Genomic DNA, 23,088 nt, shown 5'->3' on the forward strand with positions numbered 1-23,088 from the left:
AGCTCCAGATGGGTCAATCTGCTTTACATGTGTTTTTTTTAATTATCAAAGCAACTTTGATTATTTGCTGCTGGGGAAACTGAGCCTTGGCTGTATGAAGCATCTTAAACAAGGTCACACGTTATTAGAAGCAGGAGCCAACAATGAACTCAGATCTGTATGCTTCAATGCCTGTGTAACTGACCAAACCTTGATGCAGTACCCCTACCCATGCTTCTTCCCCCAAAATAAAAAATGCAAGATAGATTCAAGAAAAAAATATATACTTGCTACTATTGCTATTAGTTTCTATATTTCTTCTAAAAATTAGGTTATATAATATTACATAAATTTAATAAAAGGTAAATTTTTAAATTAATATTAAAAAATGTCACAAGTTCAGATATGTCCTTCAAATACCCTTGGTTAATTATCTTTAAACTATTCAGAGTAGAATAATGCCATTTTTCTTTTTAAATGTCTCTGGACAAACAGTTTAATAACAGTTCCTAGAAAATTATTCTGATATTGTTACAGTTAAAATGTAATTTAAATACTTTTCCTCCTTATTGTGAGAAACAATTGTTCAATATTCTCTGGTATAAACTCTCCAAATAGCACATTTTTGTAATCACCCCTGCTTAGCCACTACTCTGTTGAAAACCACTGACTGATTGATAGTTCTCATTTTGCTTCAGACCAGTCCTTAAATTTCTTAGACTTCAATAGTGCGTAGATTAAGCTGTGAAACACTTATAAAATACCTATAAAAATCAAATACCTGTCAAAAACCAAGTTTATCCTGCCTCTGGCTTCCTACTAAAGAATAGATGGGATATTAGGTTTTCTATAAGTAAAACAAGAAATAGAAATCCTAAACCTCCTTACTGCACAGAAAGATTCTCGGGTTAGTGATACCTGACAGACAGTATTAACCACCCCTTTAGATGGAGATGACACTATTTTTCCCACTTTAGTCAATAATGCCAAAATTCATAAATGCATGAGGAAGAGACCATGGTGTGACTTGAGAGACATTAAGAAGTAATTCCCTTTCTCTTTAGCAAAAAAAAAAAAGGCACAAAAGTCAGATAGCTGAACTTACATCATAAAGAACGTATTTACTTTATTGTAAGGCATCAGTCCTTATGAAAAGTAAGTTAAAGGGAGGAAAATGCACATATAAATAAGACTTTTTTGGATTACAGAACAAATGATTGCTTTATTATTAAAGCAAAATATCTTGCAATACTGACACTGGTTTAATAAGCTAGAAAAAATAAAGCTAAATTTAATGCAATCATCTACTTATTTTTCTTCCAGAACCCTGTTACTTACAGGTGAGGAATTGACAATATGAAATAGAAAACTAAATCATTAGATTTTTATTCTACAAGTCATAGGACTTTTTTTTATAATTATGGCCAAATTAAATATGTTTAAACTTTGGAGAGTGTATATATTACTCACATTAAATACTTGAAAATTAAGGGTTAATTTAGAAACATTGCAAACTGAAATATTTATAGAAACAACTGATGTCTTAGTATGTTTAAAGGCAGGCAGAGCAAACACAGAGTGTTTGCTTAAAGCACATCATGTAAATTAACTTTTATCAAAAATGTTCAAGGGTTGTTTATTTTGAACTGTAAAATGCAGTCCAATTATCTTGTCACACATTTGCAGAAGCTTTCTGGTTGAATTAGGGAACTCAATATGATCGTGAGGCTATTGATGGAAGTTAGGAGTAGTCTGGCACAGTTGCATTGGACTCTTTCCTGGTGGCCTTCTTGGAAAGAGATACTTTTTGCCTCCCACACGTTTGTTGTCCAATCAACCACCAGGCATCTGGTACAACAGATGGGCTCTATGTATACCTGGAACAGTGACGCAAGTACAATCAGTGCTTTCTTCACTTCTGCATGAATTTACTTGTACTTTACTAGTTAAAGAGCATTTGTTCATCCTGGAAACAGGTACTGAGTATCAAATATGTGGAACACTATGGTGGTTAAGAAGTTGAATACAGACAGAAATCCTGACTTCAAGAAGTTTCATTCTGAGTTAAGATAAATGCTTTGTCCAACTTTAGATTGAAATCCTATTTGATGTTTTCCTTATCAGGTCTACTTCTCGTCTGGTAATTTAGTCACTTTATGTCACACTACTTTCATTTTCATGTGATGTTTCTTCTTTTGTTTTTTGTATTTTATGTTTATATATTCTATGATTTATACCCTCTTTTACATGTTTGCTCTCTTTTATTGGCTATCCCCATCTCCATGCTTTATTGTACCTTCTAATCCTACTTCTGCTTCTGAGTACATTATCAGTTCTAGGGATTTCTTAATCATTCTAAAACATCTGAAGAACTTCTTTTCAACATGCAGACGCTGTAACTTCGCCCCCAGAGTCTCTGATGAAGTAGGTCTGCAGTGTGCCTTAGGCATGTGTGTTCTATCCAGTTCTGTCCATATTGCTGACACTGACTAATTACTTACAACTCAAAAATGATGTTAAGGCTATGACAATATAACTTTTGCTTGAATTTTTAGAATCAATTTTCCTGTGATAGGAGCTGCAGTAAAAATACCCCATGATTTTCATAGTAACCTTGTATATTTTTATGGTATGAAGGAGTTGGGGAGGCTATTATGCAAGATTCTAGTTCAATATATGTAAAACTGGATGGGTAGCCCAAAAAAAACAAGCATATAGGACAACAATTTATTATTTCTAGATATATTCTTTGGAGAAGAGCAAGAATTTATTTCTGTCCTCTCTAGAAGCTTTGGGCTGAAAATACTCAATGAGTGCAATGTACTGATATATACCTAAAACTTATAAAAATGATTAATTTATTAGTTTAGCTTTTATGAAACAAATAAAATAAACCACACAGTGAAAAACAACTGATATCTTTGATATGCAAGAATCATTAGTTATTTTAACTGAGAACATAATTTTTAAAAATAGAGCCAAAATTAACCAATATTTCTTTCACTCATCAAAAAGTCTACCAAAATTATCATATCCCTTTCTAGTCATCTCATCCTCTTCCCATAGCTTTCTATGCTTAATTTGAAGAGTTCAGATTCCTATGAAAATTTAGCTAAATCTGAAGAGAATGTAGTAAATTTGAGGAGAAGATATCACATTTTATTAGTTTTGATTTGTCACATAATTTAGAAGGCTGAAGTAGAAATTATCTTTAGTTATAATGAGCTTATGCAAGGAGTTAAGAACATATGACTCTTTCCTGAACTGTCTAGAAACTGTCACATAAATATTGTGATAAGTCATCAACAAAAGCAAGGCCAGAAAAAAGTAGATGAGAATCAGAATCATCTCTCCGTTGCTTTTAAAAAACCAAAACTATTAATAATCTATTTACTGCCAAACTTAATATTTACTACTGATATTCAGACTATGCTTCAGAGACCAAAATGTTTAATAGATGCTTTCTTTTTTTCATACAATTTTGTTTCAAATGTGGTGATACGTATCCTAAAAAAATCATATTTCTTTACTATAAATTTGAAGTGACAGTTGTCCAAATGTTTAGATTTTCAAGTATAATGGCCAAATGTCATTGCTAAAACAAAGCAAATCATAAAACAACCAAATACATACACACAGATGAATAATGAGTTTGTTACTTGAAAAATCAGCAAAGTTTAATGACTAACACATTTTAAGACATTGATGCATCTTGACAAGTTTACACTCTCCAAGTTTTGATTACCAAAGTGAAGCAAGTCTTACTAATAAAAGGCCCAGATTTGCTTCCTCTTATTCATCACCTTCATCCTCCCCTCTCACTCCCGGCATGCGCACATGCACATGCACACATGCACACACACACAGGTCTCTGATAAGAACTACAACCAGGCTGTTGTCAGTTGAAAGCAGATGATCTGATTTAGCCAGAGTCTGAGCCATAACTGCCCAGCACTTTCCCTTTCTCACCAGGGCATCCTCACAAAGATGTGCTCTGTTCTTTAGAACTGCTTTACTTTGCTGCTTCTGCCTCCATTCATCCATCTTGTTTAATGGTTTGTGTCTTTATTTTACATTAAAATTTTCTACAATAATTTATTACATATTCACTACTGATTTTAAAATTACTTAGAGAATATTACCAACCCCATTATTTAGAATGCCCTATATAACAATTCATAGAAGAAAAGGTTTATAGACTGAGACATCAAGGAAATCTTCCCTTTCATCTAAATATCTGTTCTGCATTCTCCCTTGAACAATGGAACTGAGATTTTTTTTCCCCATTTTCCTTTGGATATCAGAAAAGTGCAGAGCCTAACTTGTAGCCTTATATTAGAATATTATAAGTCCATATCTGCATTATGCCCTCATTCATATTTTCTATCTAATGTACACTTTCCCTGTACCAAATACATATTTATATTTTTCAGTTTTATTGCACATATTTAAATACTTTTGTAAATAACCTCTCCTCTTTGGTGTAACAGGGGAGAAGATTATACATAAAGAAACAACACAAGAATGCCTCTTGAACCATTGCTATTCAACTTGAACTGGAAATTCTAGCCAGAACAATTAGAAAAAAGAAAGAAGTAAAAGGTGTTCAAACTGAAAAGGAAGAAGTAAAATCATCTCCGTCACAAAATATTTATTCCTATATATAGAAAATGCAATGAATACAAAAGAAAGGCACTAAAGCTAATAAACAACGTCAGCTAATAAACAAGGCACTAAAGCTATAAACAAGGTCATACCCAGCAAAACAGCAGGGTATGAAGTCAACACAAAAATTCTGTTACGTTTCTGTAAACATTCAATAAACAATCTGAAAAGAAAATTAAGAAAGCAGTTTCATTAACAGTATCTAAGGGAACAAAATACCTCGGAATACATTTAACTGAGAAGGTGAATTAATTATATACTAAAAACTATAAAACATAGCTGAAATAAATTAAAGACCTAAGTAAATGAAAAGACAATACATATTCATCCACTGAAAGATTTACTATTGTTAAAAGGTAATATGCCACAAATACTCTCAAATAATCCCTATCAAAATTCCAATAATCTTTTTGCAGAAACGGAAAACCCAATTAAATTCACCTGAAATTCAAAGGAATTTCTAGTAGCCAAAATAATCTTTTAAAAAGAGAACATTTGGAGGACTTACACTTCTTAATTTCAAAACTTAACACAAAGCTACAATGATCAAAACAATGGGCTTCTCGCATAAGCATAGATAAGTAAGCAAATGGAGTAGAACTGAGTCCAGAAATACTATATCTAGGGTCAATTACTTTACTAAGAGGGTGCCAAGACCATTCAGTGGAAAGCAATATTCTCCCTAAGAAATGGTCCTAGGACAACTGGGTATCTGCATGCAAAAGAATGAATTTGGACCTCTACCCCACATCATATATAAAAATTAACTAAAGTGGATTACCAGTGTAAGCATAAGATCTAAAGCCATAAAAGCTTATAAAAATCTTAGGGATCAATTATTAGCAATGTGGGCAATGAATTCTTAGTTATGAAACAAAGAGCACAAGCAATGAAAGTAGATAAATTGGCCTTTATCAAAATGAAAACTTCTGTGTATCAAAGGATATTATAAAGAAAATGAAATAGCATCCTATAAAATAGGAGAAAATATTTGAAAAGCATAAGGATCTAATATCCATAATAGATAAATTGTCTTTTTATCACTGAGCAGTAAAAACTATCAACTCAATCTAAATATAAACAAAGAATTTAAATATTTCTCCAAATAAGAAATGTAAGTGGCCAACAACATTTGAAAAGATGCTCGATGTTTTGGTCATTAGGGAAATGCAAATGAAAATGACAGATACTACTTCATGTCTATTAGGTTGACCATAATTAAAAACAAATAAACCCCCAAAATATCCAGAACATTGTTGGCAAGGATGTGGAGAAACTGGAAACTTAGTACACTGCTGTGGGAATGAGAAATGGTTCAGCAATCAAGAAAGCAGCGTGGAGATTTTTCCAATAAAGTTAAACGTGGAATTACATAGGACCCAGCAATTCCATTCTAAGATATATATCCAAAATAACTGAAAGCACATAAATAAATTCAAATATACATAAGTTCATAATAGCACTATTTACAATATTCCAAAGGTAGAAGCAACCCAAATGCCCATCACCTGATGAATGGATAAATCAGTTGTTGTATACACCTGTGATGAAGTATTATGCATCAATAAAAAGGAAAAAAGTACTGATATGTCTTACAACTTGGAGTTCCCAATTGGAAGACAGGAACAGGAATTGGATAAAATTATAAACAGTGTTCCAGGTAAATCTCCATGAAGAATGTCAATTGACAAACCAGATGTGAAAGCTCTGGGAGAGAGAGTTTAGCATTTCTTTCAGGCAAGAGCAAGCTAGGCTAAGAGAACAATTACAGTAAGGCTGACACTGCCTGGCATGTTTTCACTAAAGTCAGTGTGGCTTAAAAGGTGTGTTTAAAAGGGAGAGCAGGAGGAGAGAATATCATAGAGCTAATGGAAAGCCAGAACATGTAGGTGATTTTAGGTCATTTTAAGGACATGAGAGACAAATCCTTTGTGAGGTATCCCAGGGACATTCTGGAAAATCTGAAGTTGGTTCAAAGTCAAAAAGTCTTCATTTAGAATTTTCTCTTTTCTTTTTTGGGGGGGGAGGGGGAAATTTGTCAAAAATAACCACATAAACAAAGTGACAAAGATGTCAAAGGCAAATACAGAAAGTTACATAGTTGTGAACAAATCTTAGCTCTTTTAATACTGAGAAGAAAGTTCTCTTTAGTCACCAGAGATCTGATAAAGACACCATGAAGTACAGAAAATTATTTGGGTAAGACACAAAATCTTTGCTCTCCAAGAGGATTATTTAAAATGTGAAGGAAAACCTTTCATTATATATATAATATTAAGAGCAGACCAATAACCTAAGAAAACTGTCCTTTCAACCAAAAAAAGGAAATTCTAATTTTGCACCAATGTACTTTAGATATTAAAACATTTTTTGAAAATGTAAATCCATTCCAATCTTAGCCAGTTTGATCACAAATAAAATTTCCTTCCCAAGATTTCTTGCCAGAAACCATCTACAACTTTTTTATATCCATTCAGATGTTGTCCTATGGTTTTTTTCTTTCTTCTTCTCATTCTGGAACAACATCTCATTTTACTTTCCTTACGTACTTTTCACACAGAGTTGTTTCCTTTTACTCTTATTATTTTGAAGTAGTTTTAACAACATATAATGACTAGTATTCTGAACCCTCAGAATTCTTTATCCATAGTGAAAACAGGGAAGGAGGCAATTGTGGATTGTCTGTTTCACTCGCATTCTGTGGACTGGCAAATTTATAGACACATTTCCTAATTTCTAAAAGTATATTCTTCCTCATTGTAAATGTTTCAATGTGGCACAAAACATGTTTACTAAATACATAGAATCATCTTTAGTTCCTCTGTAAAAAGAAGCCAAAAGTGGATAAACCTATGTTCAGTAATTAATGTTTCAGTATTTTTATCTCATTTGGAAATGATCTAGACAGTCAATGAATATTCATCATTTAACTTATCTTAACCTTGTAGTTTTAAGATTATCAAAAACATTTTGGAAATTATTTTAAATAGATTATACCATCCAACATAATTATCACTGAAATGTTCATTTATAAACTTTTATCTTCTTTATATCTATGCATTCATTGTTAACAATTATGCTTAGATCGCTCATGAAAATTTAATGAGGCATTAAAAATCTAACCATCATTTGAACTTTCTTGCCAATAAATTCTGTAACAGAAACAACAAAAGATGCCATCCTCCCAAGATCCAGAGACACGCCTAAATACAGCCAAAAGAAAGACAATTCCCATAAGAGCTGGCAACAGTCGTGGGATCCTAGTCACAAATGAAACGCAACCCACATTTTTGTCGGGCCATAATTTTGGGCCCCCAAGCTGACAGTTATCTTGACTGCAAGAACCAACAACCTTGCCCCAGGCAAGCAGAAAGTTCTCAGGACGCAAAATGAGACAAACAAGAAGGCAATAGCTGTCCCTGGGAAAGACATCTTCCAGTAAAAGGAGTAACAGTGCTATTGCTAATGGAAATCTGAGAAGCCAAAGCCTCAAAATAGGTGGGCACAGATTAAGCACTTAAAAGCTGTTAGAAAGTTAGGTAGCAAGAGTTCTGACACCTGTGCTATTAAGTTGGTCATGGAATGGGCTGAATTGATACTAGGTCATGTGCCAACTTCAAAACTTCAGTGTAATGACAGACACTGTAAAATACCATCAAGTCCCCAACCCAGTGGCATAGCCAAGGGAAATCCCAAGACCAAATTCACGAGAATCCAGATGAGAAAGGAAGGGATAATGTGAAGCGTTGTGATCCATTCAGAGGTCCAGGAGAGAGGACTTTGGTGAGAATCCTCACTCTTGCTGACTGACTTCTGCCAGTTTTCCCAGGATCCCATCTGCAGGCTCCCAATCACGTGGGGCTTAGAGTAAAGACTGTAGCCCCAGTATCTACCAGAATTTGGCAAAGTTTTCTGTTAATTTTAATGTTATTAAACATAAAATAAGCAGGCCTTCCAGAAGGTAGAACACTAAATTTTTCAAAACTTGAGGACCCATTTATTTGGTCAAACCTTGAGTCTTAAGGAGCCAAATTAATATCTAAGCAGGATATGGAATCATTCATTATAGTGGCAAATGTCCTAATGGCTTTTAATAGTTTGAAATGTGCTTACTCAGATTTTGGTTTTAATGATCAAAACAGTCTGAATTTCTTGTCTTTATTTTCCGAAGCCCCCCAGCTATTTATGCTATTGACTTATCTTGAGGCTTTGTGATTTCCCTAATGGCCAGCACCTGTTGCAAACTCTAAATATAACTACCACCAGAACGTCCCAGGACCCCAGAACCTTTCTGGAAATTTTACTAAACCATAGAAATTTTCTAGGATCAAACTGTATATGTTTTTAAAATAAAGTTTTTTTTGGATCAAAGAGCTGCACACAGGGAGTGGAGCTCAAATCCAAGAGTGACTTACCCCCCGCCCTTGGTAACGATGAGAAGAACACTGGACACACAGGGTTCAAAGACCACCTTGCTAGTGAGTCTCCTTGTTCTGCAGGCCTTTAGTCATCAGCATCGGATCCCATTCTCATGGCCAATAACTGTCAGAAAATGATGAAAGAAAACATTTTAGGTGATATAAACCTCATTTAATACTTCATAAAGTGAACAGTCTCTTTCAGAGAACTGCAAAATGGGGTGGAGGCATTATAGGATAAAGAATAAAGAACAAAGAAGAGGAAAATAGAAAATATCTAATTTACCAGGACCATATAGTCAACCTTGTTTGGAGTAAGAAGAAACAAGGAAATAAATATAGAGCCCATAGTGGGCTTAGTGTTTGGCAACTGGCTCACTGGATATACTATATTTCTAATCAACTGGAACATTTACAGGGGTACAGAAGTTATCTAAGATTCCACATATAGGTGAAATCATATAGTATTTTTTGTTCTCTGTCTGACTTATTTCACTTAAATAATACCCTCTAGGTGTATCCATGTTTTGGCAAGATTCCATTTTTTTTATGGCTGAGTAACATTCCATTGTATATATATATATATATATATATATATATACACACACACACACATATGTGTACACATGCACCACATCTTTATCCATTCATTTATCCATGGGCACTTACATTACTTCCATATCTGAGATACTGTAAAAAATGCTGCAATAAGTGTAAGGGTGCATACATCTTTTCTAATTAGCATTTTTGCTCTCTTTGGATAAATACCCAGGAGTGTAACTGCCAGATCATACAGGAGTTCAATTTTGGGCTTTTTGAAGAATCTCCATACTGTTTTCCATAGTGGCTGCATAAATTCACATTCCCACCACCAGAGCATGAGGGTTCCTTTTCTCCATATCCTGTCAACACTCGTTATTTGCTGTTTTTTTGATAATAGCCATTCTGACAGGTATGCGGTGATATCTCATTGTGGGTTTGATTTGCGTTTCACTGGTGATTAATAATGTTAACAGCATTTCGTGTGCCGCCTATTGGCCATCTGTATGTCTTCTTTGGAAAAATGGCTATTTAGATTCTCTGCCCACTTTTTAATGGGGTTGTTTGCATTTTTGATGTTGAGGCTGTATAAAATCATATGTGAATCTAACAAGATAAACAAATAAACAAGCATAACAAAAAAGAAATAGAGTCAAACAACATAACAAAACAGAAATAGATACAGAGAACAAACAGGTAGTTGCCAGAGGGGAGTGGGTGCAGGAGGAAAGAAATAGGTGAGAGAGAGAAGGAGGTACAAACTTCCAGTTGCAAAATAAATGGTGTTACCGAACGATGTTCTTTTGCCTAATGCACAGCCAGCCAAAATGCTGAGACGTGGAGAGGTTTGCAGCAAAGAGAGAGAGTTTATACATAAGATCGCCAAACAGGAAACTGGAGATCCGCCTCTCTGCAAGGGGCTTAGGGTATTCGTGAGATAAAGAAGCAGAGTGGTTTGAGGCGTGTGGGAGGCGTCGGGAGCGTGGGGAGCGTGGGGAGCATGGGGAAATGTGATTGGAAAAAGACGAGGTAATCATTATTTTGCGCAGGTGTAACTGAGCTGCGGGCCTCTGCACGTTCTTCCGTGCTTGCCCATTTGGAGGTCCGTGATCTTATTTAGTCTTAATCAGCTCAGCTGGAACTAGACACAAGTTGACACCAAGTTTCCAGAAAACAACTCAGGAAAACAGATACATGCTGCTAGGAGGACATGCAGGTCTTTCGCATTAACATTTAAAACGACCTTGTTTAGCGAAGGCAAGTGAAATGGATTTGACTCCTGATTACCCAGGTTTTCAATGAGTATGAAATGTACAGTGTGGGGAATGCGGTCAATAACTATGTAGCATCTTCATATGATGCCATATCATAACTACACTTATTGTAGTGATTATTTTCAAATGTATAGAAGTATCAAATCATTATGTTGTGTAACAGGAATGAATGTAGTGTTTTATGTCATTTACACTTCAAAAATAAACAAACTCAGAAAAAGAGATCAGATTTGTGATTGCCTGAGGTGGGGAGATGAGGGAAGTAGGAAATGGACAAAGGCAGTTGAAAGGTACAAAATTCCAGTTACATGATAAATAAGTACTAGGGATGTAATGTATATTATGATAAATATCATTAACACTGCTGTATGTTACATATGAAAGTTGGTAAGAGGGTAAATCCTAAGAGTTCTCACCACAAAGAAAAATAATTTTTCTATTTCTTTAATTTTGTATCTATATGAGATACTGGGTGTTCACTAAACTTACTGTGATGAGCATTTCATGATGTATGTAAGTCAAGTCATTATGCTGTACACCTTAAACTTATATAGTGCTGTACATCAATTATATCTCAATAAAACTGGAAGAAAAAAAGAAAGGTTATGGAAGATGAAAACTATATAAATAGTAAACTTTATTTAATAGAAAAAAACTGAAGATGTCTAAGCTTCTGTTTGCTGCCATGGCACCCTGGGGCAGGAGTGGCCCATCTTGTGCCTAGAAAGTTATTTCTACATGACCTATGTGGTAGCTAAAAACGGCTCTCCTAAAGACATCTACATCCTCATAACTGTAACCTGCGAATATTACCTTATAAGGTATAGGCTTTGTAGACATGATTAAGATGTAATTAAACTGAACATTTTGAGGTAGGAAAGTAATCTGGGATTATCTGGGCTTGGATTATTTGGGTGGGCTCTAATTGTGTCACATGTTTTCTTAAAAGAGGGAAGCACATGGAGATTTGGCAACAAAGTGGAAGGCAATGTGAAGATGGAGCAGAGAGATTGAAGATGCTGACTTTGAAGACTGGGGTGAAGTCAAGGAATGCTGGTGACCACCTGAAATTGGAAAAGGCAGGGAATGGATTTCTCTAAGCCTCTCAAAAAATGGCAGCCTTGACTTCAGCTGACATCTTGATTTCAGCCCTGTGATACGAATTTTGGACTCTGGTCTCAAGAACTGTGAGAAAATAAACCTTTTAATTCACAAAATTTGGGGTAGTTTGCTGCATTACTCACAGGAAACTAATACACGCTCTTATCCAACCAAATCTGGATCTAATTAGATCTGACAAAGAGTCAATGAACTTTCAAAGTTTTCAAGAAGATAATTAGAAATATGAATTTAAATCCATTATTAATTATAAGAAACCTCATCTTAAATTTATATTGTGAATTGAGATAAGTGCTCATATCATATCAACAAATTACAAACCAAAAATCATTTATATACAAGCGACCAGAAGTTGAAGAGAATCCTCAGCAATTTTTTCAGGATTTTAAGACTCATGATATCAAATCTCATATGCTACAAAATACCATTAAGGCTGTTCCTTTTAATATTTTCAACTTAATCATAAAGAAAAAAGTGAAGTATCTTTTGTGAAGTCCTTGTTCTTTCTGTCACAGCAAAAACAGGCAGCAGTAACCACACACACAAAATATGAAGACAAATCACAATAAATTCCTTTGTTAGCAAATATTGTTAGAACGTGAAATTTGAAGATATATGTATTAGAACAAAATATGCAGTATGAGAAGTTTCCTATGCAGATTTCTGAAAGTGCAGACACTCTAACAAGTCCCAATTTAGATTGTTACAGAAATTTATTTCCATAATGGAATACTGAAAATTTCTAAGGAAATTTGCAAATGAGCAAAATAAAACACACATACACACACACTTATACACCACACAACATGTGTGTGTGTGTGTATGACAGGTTAGACACAGCTGAAGAGTATGTATGTATATACATGTATGTGTAAACTGACAAATTAATATGAAATATCAAAAACGTAGCACTGAGACAAAGAGAAGAATGAATGGATTGCAAGGCATGGAAGCCAGAGTGAGATGAAATTGAATATACCTTATTTTTTTTTAAGTAAGTAGAAAAATTGGGTAGGGAAAATATTTGTAAGTTAAGAGCTTAAATTATTTCAGAAATGAAAAATATCTGTTCTCAGTTTTAAAAAGTCAGATTACTTCCAATTATTAGTCACAAAAAGATCTCCATATCCACATTAATTATAATAAAACCAATACATTAAATGAAAATAAGAGTAAAAGCTTATCTAGAAAGAAATGATTACATAATAAAAGGTGATATTCTTAAATTAGAATTTATTTTTAAACTGTTTTATTGAGTTATGAAAGACCAGCAAAAGCTGTGCATATTTAATATGAACAACTTGATGAGTTTGCAGATAAGTATACATCTATGCAACATCACCACAATGCAATCTATTCCATAAATATATCCATCACCTCAAAAAGCTTCCTCCTACCTTCTTTATTTATTATTATTATTTATATCAATGAATATGTTTTTATAAATGAAGGTAAGAATAAGACATTTTCAAGCAAACATAAATGGAGAGAATTTAGCACAATTCTGAAAATAATTTTCTTTTTTGGTAGGTTTATATATGGAAATCAAGAAGTACAATAAATGCCAAGAGTTGGAACTACTTAATGAGAATTGATACTACCATACAACATGCTCTCTAATTTTTCTATCTGACTTTTCAATATTGTCTCTCTGATTTGTGTTGGGGTGGACCAATTATTATTATTTTTTAATCAGGAAACAAGCAGCTTTGAGATTACCTATAACAAGAAAGAACAATTCCCCATTTAACAAAATCTACGGTTTCTTTGTTACACTGTTTTTTACATTACTACTGGCTACTACACTTCAGAATTTTTCTGTGTAACCACTGATGAATACCTTCATGTAAACTCGGTTCCAAATTTGGCTGCCACTCATTTAGAGTTAATTTTGAATCAGTTTTTCTTCTATATTCCCTGATAGGGTGGGCAATACCACTTTAGAAAGCACATTCATTGGCAAACCATTTCATTCTTGTCTTCACAGTTATTTCATTGAAGAATATTATCAAGTACATACTATGTATCCAGCATGGTGCTGTGCTCAGGGGGCATACTGACAAGTAATCACTCCTCCTGCATGCATAACTATAGTAAAAAAAAAAAATGTGATATACAAACACCTAATTCCCAGAAACCTGCAGCACTTTGCATTAAATATACATACTACACTTTATGTTATGACACTCTAATATACATCCATTATCTGCCTAAAATTCTTAAATGTAACTGGGTATCGGTTTCAACTTTAATGTAAATTCTGAAGGGAAAAATTCTAAGTTTTAACACAGCCCGAGAAGCAGTCTGTGTGCAGACATGTAACTATAAATATTTAACTTTGATTCTATGATGAGTAAATCTATATAAGAGGAAGATAACAATGCCTATTAAATTAGATAAGATTTGTAAGAAGACCCTAGTTGTGGTCTTTGTCCAACAATTTTTAATAAAATCATTTAAATTCTCTTAGTTTTAGGTTTTACATTGGCAATATAGAGTGTTATGAATTATGTTCTTCCAATTTTTAGGGGGGCAATAAAATTTTAAAAAAACAGTGCTTAAGTATGAAGACAGCATACCAATTTGGATTGTTACAAAAAGATAAAAGTCATATACTAATTTGTCTTGTCATCTGGATGTTCTGTATCATATACTATTTTTAAAATTTAATACATTACTAAAATTTAAAAAAGAAAAGCACTCCAATGATATAAATTGAACCCAACTTTTGTTTTAAAAATACGTTTTTTTCTTCTTTCAACAAATTACTCTCATTTCATTGTAATCAGCAAGTGTAAGTTGGATACATTAAAAAAAAATAGCTCTCTATAGGAAGCAGAAGAAAGGCTGTGGAAACTGTCATTTCAGGACAAAATATACAAAACCCCTGGATTTCTCCAAGTTTCAGCTAAGGCCCTCTAATTTTGAGTTCTTCAGTATGATGACAGAGTCTATTCTTTCTGAAAGGCTGTGCCTTCCACTGCTGCCTCTTCTGTCCATAGTCCTTGTTACTTTTGTCAGTTCTTCCTTTGCTAAATTTAAAACTGAATAATGAGGTCATCCACGAGGACTCCTTCTCCTAGGACTTTTGAAAGCTGAGACTTTTTCTAATGTTCCAACTGTGTCTCAAATTCAATGCTTATGATGACATTATGACACTTTGAATATAAATAAGAATGGCTTGTCTGGAATTTTATATTAAATTTTAATAAGAAGTGTATCTCATGGTATTTTGATTTTTGTTTTGAGAGAATTTTTGTTAAACTGACTAGGAAGTCTGATTTTTACTTGAATACACTTCTCTTTGTACAGATCATTGAAATGGATCAGAGTTTTTTTTTTTATAGTTTGTGGGGCTATACATTTCTTAAAGAGATGGAAACAGATACATTATTTCTTGGGGTTTTAGTTGAATTGCTGTCCTACTTTGGGAAAGTATTTCATCTTACATTAAAGAAAACCAAAGAGAATTAAAAAAATAATTTCCAAAAAAAGAAAGAAAGAAAGAAAGAAAGAAAACCTGGGGGATAGGTATAGCTCAGTGGTAGAGCACATGCTTAATTAACATGGATGAGGTCCTAGGTTCAATCCCCAGTACCTTCATTAAAAAATAAATTGATCACATTTCCTGGTAATGCCCTAAATTTATATGCACAATAAAAAATGACTTTTTCAGAAATGCCACTGAGTCACAAACAGATATTGGCTTTTACCTTCAGGTTATATCAAAAGCCAGGATCTATAAACATAATACCTGACATCTTTAGTAGAGAGAACTTGCAGCTATATGCAGTTCAGGCCTGTGCGTTTAATGGATTCAACAATTGGCTCCATTTGATCAGCCTTCCTAGGGAAACACTCATTGTGTTGCTTTTCAGAAATGCAAGAAGTTTAGGTTAACGGATTTCAGCGTTCAGCTTTCTCTCCGACTTCGAAGGATGTAGAAGCCCAACTAACCTCAAGGCTTATGAAATATTGTAAGAAACCCTTTTAATTTAAATTAGACAAAGATGAAAATATGGCTTATCTCATTTCTACTATTCTTGGTCTCTTAACTCCTAATATGACATGCCCTGTAACTGTGGTACTCCAAGTAGCAATACTCAGTCTTAGAATAAAACATCCCAAGCTTGGTGTATAACTAGTTAAATAAATTATTCTTTGGTGTGTGCCTAAGTCAGTTCTCTATGCCCGACAAACCTAGACCTAAAGGAGATGAATGAATATGCTTGAGATTCCCTTAAGAGTGCATTATCATCTTCATAGGATTTGAATCTACATTCATCTGAGGTGATTTTATCCCTATTTGAGATGATGGAAGGTCTTTTTACATTTCTGTTTGAGCATATAGTTGGAGTAAATTAAACTCAATTATTTTGTATTGGCAGAATAGTAGGCAGAACTATAGGTCATTATAAGTGAAGGGATCTCAGAGTTTACCGTATGAGTTATTCATAACATGGGTGTTTTTTATGTCTATAAACTGAGACAAATAGAAGTTTACTTACTTGGCTAAAATCAAGAACCTAGATCCGTAAGTAAAAACCAGGTATCCCAATTTAAATTTTACTTTCCTTTCAATATACATCATTACTTTTTTGAAACAAGATTAAGGATATTAGAAGAAAAGAGGGAAATTTTCTTTTCTACTGAAAGACTTTGAAACCAAGAGTTAGGCTGGAATTTAGGCCAAAAGAAATGCTCTGAAACGGATGGTTTAATTCAACTGATACTAAAATTTTAATACTGAAAAATAAATCTTATAATATTTCAAAACAATAAAAAAAAGTGTTTGATCTACCTAATGACAGTCCAAAATTGGGAAAAGGAGATACCACATAAATTTGAAGATAGCAGTGAGAGAAGTATGAAGCAAAATTAATGAAAAATGTGCAAGACGTTTATGTAGAAATTTACAAAATATTACTAAAAGTAATTAAAAATATTTGAAAAGATGAAGGTTTATACCATATCATTTAATGGGAAATTCAGTATTATTAGGATGTCAATTCTCCCAAAATTTACTACACATTCAATGAAATCTAATCAGGAATCGCGCAGTTTTTTTTGTTTGTTTTATTTCAAATATTGATCCTAAAATGAATATGTAAAGTCAAAGGACTAAGAATTGCAAGATAATCCTGAAGAAGGACAAAGCTAGAGGATTTCTACTAGTTAAATGTATGAAAGACTAGAGAGATTATGACCATGTGCTACTGGCAAAGGATAGAACATAGGCCAATAGAAAAGACTGAATTTATAGCAAAGCATCACTGGGGCACAATGGAGTGATTAAAGTCTTTTAAATAGAAGTATTTAATTAAATAATTATTAAAAATAAATCTTGATCCCTACTTCATGTTCCATACATGAAAGTCTATTCTAAATGGATTTAAATCTGGAAACTACTAGAAGTAAACCTAGTAGTATATTTTCCCCATTTTGGTATACATATATATATATTGAGCAGAAACCCTAGGCATAATCCCATTTACCTTGCGGTAGATAAATATTATTTAAATAGGGACACACATAGGCAAAAATACTAATCATAAAGAACATTGTTAAGGTGAATTAAATAAAACAAAGAAATTATTTATATTAAAATAGATTATTAAAGCATGAAAATGTAAGTAACATCAACTCTTTGAATAGCAGGTGGTCGAATGCCATTATTTCAGATATAATAAACTAAGGAGTTCTAATGTTAACTGATTTATCAATATCAACCACCTAACCACAGCTAACTTTGATCGAGATTCTTGCCTTTCAGTAGTCTATTATCTAGATTATCATCATAAAAGTGATGAAATGAAGAAGGAATCAAACATATATGTTTCAAAAATGGTCAGCTTGGGGAATAGGTTAATCATAGTATCACTGATAAAATATATGTGGTAAGGAAGGAAAGTCAGTTTGGTATAAGAGATAATGCACATAGCTTTAAACATGGAGTTTGAAGCAAGGGAGAAAAAACCTCATAAATATACAATATATTTAGATTTTCAGCAAAGGAATTTGTCTTGGGGTATACTTTTTAGAATAAATGTAATAATTGAATTTGTAAAGATTGATTATGGAGTGATGGAGTTAATACAGAGAAAAGGGAAAAATTGTTCACTGACAATTTTAGTACATTGAATGAGAGAGGTAAATTAATAAATGGAAGGAGTTAGAAAAGTAATAGTAGACATAAAAAAGTATAATGCCACAGACAGGAGAATTTCAAGAACAGAACTAATATAAGCAACGTAAGTTAAAGAAATAATCAGAGTAAATTTATTTTACATATAATAATTTATGCCCATGAAACACTAGATATATCCAAGCAGACTTCATCAAATTTTGTATGCACAAGGGCAAATTCAAGTAAGGAGAGCACCAATGAAAAAAACATCATATGGTACTTCAACAAAGACGCAATACATAACATTTTCTATTTAATTATTTTTACTTCCTCAATATATTAGCTTGATGTTCTTTAGTAATTTCGATATGTTCATATAAACTCACTGACCTTTTAGATAAATATAGTCACAATATAACTGGCCTAATTGAGTTTCTTCCGGGAAAAAAAGAAAGAAAGAAAGACTTGTTCTGTATCCAAATAGAAAGTATGCTCTATAACTGGGGTATAGACTCTGCTTTTATACATGTAACAATACGTAGCATAGAATGATTTCTTAATAAAAATAGGAAGTAGGAGAAGAAGGGATGTAGGTTTTATTTATCTAGAGCATAACCAGGGTGTTTAATCACTTAGTTACGGTGCAGAGTCAATGAGAAAATGCTAGTAGTTTAAATTCAGCAAGAGATAATTAACTTACCCTTGCTTACACCCATTTATTATTATTCTACTTATGCCAAGATGCTCTTCAAATTTTTTTCCAAGAACTGACAGCTAAAGAAAGTGTTAGTGTCTCAGCCTGAATTTGTCAGTGCTATTAATTATCAACTCAAATCATGCATTTTTCTGATTTCACATTTGTAGTTGCTTAGTAAAGGGTAATCAGAAAATGATGACAGAGGAAAAAATAGCTCACTTAATGAAAAAGTGGTTAATTAATTAATTAATCTATGAGCAAGAACTCTGATATCTTTGGATAGCTAAAATTATGCAGGTAGAACACACAGACTTTAGAGAACAAAATGATCTGGTTTCTGAGTGGAGGTTGCGAGCATTAACTGTGGAATCAGATTACTTGGACTCCAATCTAATCTATAGTCCTTACCCTGTGTGGACTTATTTCCCTTGGTATCCTCACTGGAAAAAATTGGAATCATTCTCAATTAAAGTAAGTTAAAGTAAGTAATTCATGGAAAATAGCACAGCTCCTGTGCACAATTATATTATTATTTATATGGTTATTATCATTATTATTCAACCATGTTTCCATATGGCCATTCTACCTACACAATTTTTTTTTGTTAAAAAGCAATAAAATAAATTGAACTTCAGAAAGGACAAGTTTCAAATGATTTCCATTTTAGAAATATTATGTGACAGTGTAAATAAAAAATAAGTGTAATTCTATTATAAAACTTAGACAATAAAAATGAAATCAAGTGACACTTGATTTGCAACTTTAGAGAATATTATTTTAAACTATTTGAGCTTTTCAGTTATTCTTGTAACCCATAATATTTGACTATCTATATAAGAAAAAAACAAAAGTATGGAATCCATACATCTGTGGCTTTGAAAGTGGCCATAATTTCAATTCCATATAATATGAATGGGCAAATTAATCTACAAATAAGTTTGCAAGTAGGGCCACTGTTTGTCTTATTTTCACAGAAAACAAGTAACATTGAGTCTGTTCTATGAAAAATACATTTGAAGAAAAAGGTAAGGCTCTGCATAGTTTACTTGCCCATAGAACCAACTTCAGTAGAATTTAATTAAAGTAAGGGACAAAAAAATTAACTGCATGTTATCGTCAACAAATGTTCGATTTCCACCTAACATATTTTGTGATAGAACAAAAAGTCTAACATGCTAAACTGGATATAGGAGTTTTCTCCCTTAGCTTATATGAAGGTTTATACAAATGCAGAGTTTCTCCTAGCAAGCTTGTTGAGACAAAAAGTCTAAGACCACTAAAGAACAATTAGACTACACTATGGAGAAAACAAGATATTAAATAAAATGAGCTTAACAAATGAATTGCATTTTAATGATTCTTATAACATTTTTGGTTCTTAAGTCATAATTATTAGTTTAAGGTAGAGATAAAGTGATGTTTTTTTAAAGCAATGGAATAAATAAAGAGTAGGAAAAATAAGATAAAGAGTATTATATACAATTCACTGTACAACTACTCTGAGATATATTCACCACAAATAATAACTAGTAATTATGTGACATGATGGAGGTATTAGCTAACACTATTGAGATAATCAAGTTGAAATATATATGTGTATCAAATGAACACATTATGCACCTTAAATTTCCACAATGTTCTATGCCAATTACATCTCAATAAAGCTGGGGAAAACGTGAACATTTAGTAAAGACAAGAATTCTCAACTAATTTTTTTTTGCCATGGTAGATTTCAATAATTCTTTGTACAACACCTCATGATTCCTCTAGTGACAAAAATTTGAAACTCATAGACAGCTAGCTTGACAAAGTTAAACTCTCTAGTCACATAATATAATGAATTTATTTGGCACAAGAACATTACATTTATCATTTCTATTTCATTGATATAAAGTCAACTAATCCATCTGATCAGAGACAAAATACGATAGAGTGCTAGGACTTACATAAAAATTAAGTTAATGATACAATCAGGCACACCATTACTATTTGAACATGTTCTGCATCACTAGGTAGATTTTGTTTTTTTTTCAGATGTAGAATCCATTTAGTTATCTAAACCCTTGGGCAGAGGTACCACTTTGTATATTGTGTATTTCTTCTTTGTAGATTATTTGCTCTAGTCTTCTTCATAAGATTTTCTTATTTTTTCACATAATTTATATTAGTGAATTTATCACTTGCTTTTTGCTGTGCAATAAAACTTAATTGTAAACAACATAATCTCTTTTATTCAGCCCACAAGTGAATGGGCTGACTTCTGGTATGGTCTAGGTCAGCTAATGTGGGGCCCTCTCTTGTGACTATTGTCAAGTGGAAGATGGAAAAGTGGCTGTACAATACAGGATGATCTTATTATTTGGTAGTTATCTGGCTTTTAGCAGGAATGCCTTGGTTCTCCTCTATGTGACTTCTAGTTATCTAGCAGTCTTGCTAAGGCTAGTCACAAAGGTGGTCCTGGGGCTCCAAGCAAAGCAAGAGAAGTCAAACTCCAATGAGCCACTTTCATTTGAACGATGTCAAAGTTAAATTGATACACAGTCGATCCTTGAACAATGCAGGGATTAGGGGTGCCCAAGCCCTGCAAAGCTGAAAACTGGTGTGTAACTTTACAGTCAGCCCTCCACGTCCATGACTCTGCATCCATGGAGTTAACCGTCCTTGGATTGTGTAACACTGTAGTATGTGTTTATTGGAAAAGATCTTGAGTATAAGTGGACCTGCACAGTTCAAACCCATATTGTTCAAAGGTAAATTGTAATTTTGAACAAAATGCCCTTCTCTCCTTAGTGTTTCTTGTTTATGAAAAAGACAGCAATTTTAATAAGTGCTCAAAAAAATCTGTATTTGCATTGGCCTACGACTTAGGTACTGCTAAGTGGATGGTACACTGTAACTGTAGTGATTTGTTTCTCTAGAGACAATAGTGAGAGTATTTTACATAGGTACAAGACCAAAACCAAAAACCAATGGAAAAAATAACAACAACAACTATATGTGGGTTATGTTTATTTTCCCTCTCCTAATTTACTGTAGCATTTCAGATAGTACAGAGAATTGCTGTACCATTTTATTAAAGTCATCACATGTAAGGTAAAGCTGTCATTAGACTATTTACTCAGAATAGAGAAATGGACAGAAGTTATTTCTTTAAAGGACAGTATACAAACTTCCTTTATCATTTTCTTATTCAAGTTCTAGGTTCAAGTAACTTTTTGAGTTCTTTTTTTTTTTCTCTCTCTTTTTGCCACTTACTCAGAAAAAGAAAATGTATGGTTGAGAAATCAAGTAAAATTTCTACAGGAAAAATACCACTTTGTTAAAAATATTTTAAAAAAAATCCTTCTGGAGAGAAAATACAATTATTTCATCAAGAAAAATGAAGTGAATTTTCTATGCTTCTTTATGAACAAACAAGTAGGAGAAAATCTGAGATTGGATGTTATAACAACACATTTTTGTTAGGCACAAACCATATTATAACTCTAAAAAGATAAGTAAAATCTTCTATTGTCCAAGTGAAATTTTTAAACTTACTAAATGATGGATAGCTCTAAAGCCATGAATTTAAGACAATATGCAAAATGTGCTATAATTGTTTTATTTGGAAACTTAATTTGCTACTTATATTTATCCTACTCAAAAAAAAAAACCAGATTATCAAAAAGTAGAGATTCCAAGTACTGTTTTCTCTCTTCTTTTTAAGAGTCTGTACTCTTTGCTGCATTCTTTATTTTCCAGCTTCTTTAAAGTATAATTGACAAATAAAAACTGCATATATTTGAAGTGATAATTTGATCTTTTGATATATGTATACACCATAAAATGATCACTACAATCAAGTTAATTAACATACACATAGTTACCATTTTTTCTTCCTTTCTCTCTTTCTTTTCCTTTCAAGAACACTTAGGACCTACCCTCTTAGAAGGAGAGTATAGCTCAGCGGTAGAGTGTGTACCTGGCATGCACAAGGTCCTGGGTTCAATCCCCAGTACTTCCATTAAATCAGTCAATCATTCAATCTAATTACCTCCCTCCTAAATAAAAATAAGTAAAATTTTAAAAAGTTAAAAATATATAAAAAAAATCTACCCTCTTAGCAAATTTCAAGTATATAATAAAGCACTGATAAATATTAGGACCATGCTGTACATTAGATCTCCAGAATTTATTCATCAATATAACTGAAAATTTATACCCTTTGACCAATCTCTATCCTAGTCCCTGGCAACCACCATTCTACTCTCTGCTTCTATGAGTTTGACT

At 33.0% G+C, this 23,088-nt stretch overlaps 1 non-coding gene across 1 annotated transcript; it reads left to right on the plus strand.

The window, feature by feature from the left end:
- The first annotated feature begins 22,749 nt into the window (after nt 1-22,749).
- On the plus strand, nt 22,750-22,822 carry TRNAA-GGC (transfer RNA alanine (anticodon GGC)). Its single transcript has one exon. It is a non-coding gene; the product is annotated as a tRNA-Ala (tRNA).
- The last annotated feature ends 266 nt before the right edge of the window (nt 22,823-23,088 follow it).

This window comes from Vicugna pacos, chromosome 7 (assembly GCF_048564905.1).
Source record: "Vicugna pacos chromosome 7, VicPac4, whole genome shotgun sequence".
NCBI classification, from domain to species: domain Eukaryota; kingdom Metazoa; phylum Chordata; class Mammalia; order Artiodactyla; family Camelidae; genus Vicugna; species Vicugna pacos.